Genomic DNA, 2,733 nt, shown 5'->3' with positions numbered 1-2,733 from the left:
ATCTCAATCCGAAAGAAAATTTTTGGTGGAAAAACAATTGGTCCATGACAAGGTATCTCCACTATAAACATCTGCATTTACTAAACATGATTTTAAAAGTTGATAATTCCATACTGTCAAGCAAGACCCACACAGGGGTGTTTATTGGAAGGTCAGACTGGAACGCAAACACTGACAGGTAAAAAATGACCAAACTGGGAGCACAGGACTGAGAGACGCTAATATACCTGACAAACAAAGGAGCAAACACAAGGCAGCTGTGAGTGGTTAGCAGGAAGGCAGCAACGAGTAGAATAGATTAACGAGCCCCATGTGCGGCTAGTTTAGAGCCACGCCCAAGGGAAAACGAGGGGATCAGACAGGCGGGATGGGCTGGACGTGACAGAAGCCGGGATGTCCAACTATTAAATCAAAAACTGCTCTGTAACATATCAGTAACTTTTTTGTTTTGCTGTGAAGTAAAAAGGCTGGGTGAGCATCCTCTGAGTATGGTAATTCCATAATTTTTGTCAGTGGTTGTATATTTTTGTCTTACTCAAGAGCCTAATGGCGGTGTGATTGATCAGCTGGGAGAGGGATTCAAACTGGAAATTGTAAAGACGCAGGAGTCTTAACCCTCATCTAAAGGAATAATGGTCACAGCATTTGTCTTTCTGGAAAGCAGCATGTCGTTCTTGTTCCAGTCATTATAGATATCATCATATATAGAGCTTTACGTAGTACATCTGCTTATTGTGAATACACATAATCTTATTTACATCACGTGTACTTTTAAGAAAATTACAAAACTTTTAATATAAAGTTTGATAAATAAAAAACATTTTGAAAAAAACATTGTATCATTGTATTGATTTATGCATACTCCTTGGTTCCAGAATGCATTTTAAATGTGGTCAGCAGGATATAGCTACTTTACGATATGTCTCATATGTCACAGTGAAATGAATAATTACTACAGGATGAAGTGCAGGCATGCTTTTGTTACCTTATTTGACAAAGCATTAATTTCTTAGTGGAAACTATTTCTTTGTAGATGTTCATTTTATATAACTTATTTAAATGTAAATATTGGAGTTACTCGTTTCATCCTCAATTTATACTTTCTGAATTCAGATTCATGGTCTAGAACTGAACTTGTGTTTTTCCAGATTCGGCTACCCAGCTGCAGTGATGGACAGGGCTCAAGTCTCAAACTCACCCCGCTGTTGGACTCCTTCGTGACTCAGACTCGACTTCTTAAAGATATTGTCTTGACTCAGAGTTGACTAAGGTGGATATGAACGCAATGCTGTCTTAAAATAGCTTTCAAAGGTGATTTGGTCAGTGTCATTCAGGTGGAGATAATAGGGGAAAAATGTTACCCGTGTCCATATATCAACTTCTTATAGTCTGAATGAAGAGCAGAAAGACATTTTCACAGCACAAATCCCTAACCACGGAGGTCATTTCCCCCCTTTTTTGCCACAATAACAAAATGGCTCAGAATGAAAGGACTATTCTTTTTCCCAGAATTTTCCAGAGCCCGCAGAGAATAGCTTTGGACTGGTGTACTTCATCTTCAAACGATCTTTTATATTTGGCCAGATGAATGGAAGCACCATTTGGACACACCCTTCTGAATTAAAGCCTCAAACCTGTTGTGGTCTCTACATGAAAACCACGTCGGAAATAAGCCTTAACTTTTCCTCTGATTTTTTAACATAAATAGTCGTGACTAGTGTATCTATTTTCTTATCTGTTATTGACTGAAGAATTAATATATTATGGTTTTAAGCTCAATGTGTTTTCTATGTTTTCTTTCTTTTTTCTTTAGCTGAAAAGTACGTATTATATCAAGCACACGTTTCATCCATTGTAAAACCAATATTCAATTTCAACAAGAAAATAAAAATTCCAATCCAAATATTTTTTTTCTTAAAAATTGGAATTCCTTGACTTGAGCCTGACATTCAAGTGAGCAACATAACAGGAAATGCTAAGCTAGTGATTGTGATGAATAAAACATAGTCTGGACAAAGGCAGTTCATTAAATGCTTCTTCCTTTTACCTTGATTGGTCTCGCATGCCACCCCCCCCCCCCCCCTGCATCGTGTCCTGCATGGTGATGCACCCACTGTCAAAACAGCATGTTGTCAGAACAGTCTTATGTTGAACTCACTTCATGTATTTGTTTGGAAGCTGCTTGGTCAGGCCAGTGCAGGCCTGCCTATTTTTATTAAGCTGAATTTGCAACCAGAACCAAAAGAGAAATCATAATAATGGAAGTTTTTGCGGCCTTATGAAGCCCTGGTGTGTACAGCAGTCTCCAAGCGTGTGGGGTGGGGAGGAGTGAAATGCCCCTCCCTCAGCAACTATGCTACTTATTTATTTGAAAGGATAATCCCTTAATATTTTGCAATCTTGTGCATTTACTTAAAGGTTTCTGCAACTTTTGATTATGCTGCAGCCTAGTGTAGGTATTTCAGAGACACCTGACTTTCCGTGAGTATGGAAGGTCATCTATACACCTAAATGAATTGATTTGCTCTTTGAAGATATACTGATGGAGTTAGATCACAGAGTCAGCCGTTTTTCTATCATCTGTCTGTCTGTCTCAAGCACACCTGAAGCATTTTTGTGGTTAAGGGCCGTGCACAAGAATTTATCTGTGATCTCACCACTTAAACTGACCCTGTGATTCGAAACAGTGACTTTCCAATCACAGGCACAGAGGCCTGATCTGCCCCAACGGCC

The 2,733-nt window shown here is 39.0% G+C and overlaps 1 long non-coding RNA gene across 2 annotated transcripts; it reads left to right on the top strand.

The window, feature by feature from the left end:
- Positions 1 to 365: 365 nt before the first annotated feature.
- LOC111845754 (uncharacterized) lies at positions 366 to 1,779 on the top strand. Of its 2 annotated transcripts, none has more exons than XR_011982365.1 (2): positions 366 to 471; positions 1,149 to 1,779. It is a non-coding gene; the product is annotated as an uncharacterized lncRNA (long non-coding RNA). The 2 variants fall into 2 exon arrangements; XR_002838716.1 differs by having other exon boundaries at positions 366 to 491.
- Positions 1,780 to 2,733: the final 954 nt, after the last annotated feature.

This window comes from Paramormyrops kingsleyae, chromosome 13 (assembly GCF_048594095.1).
Source record: "Paramormyrops kingsleyae isolate MSU_618 chromosome 13, PKINGS_0.4, whole genome shotgun sequence".
NCBI lineage: Eukaryota > Metazoa > Chordata > Actinopteri > Osteoglossiformes > Mormyridae > Paramormyrops > Paramormyrops kingsleyae.
This window is presented reverse-complemented; position numbering and strand designations above follow the sequence as displayed.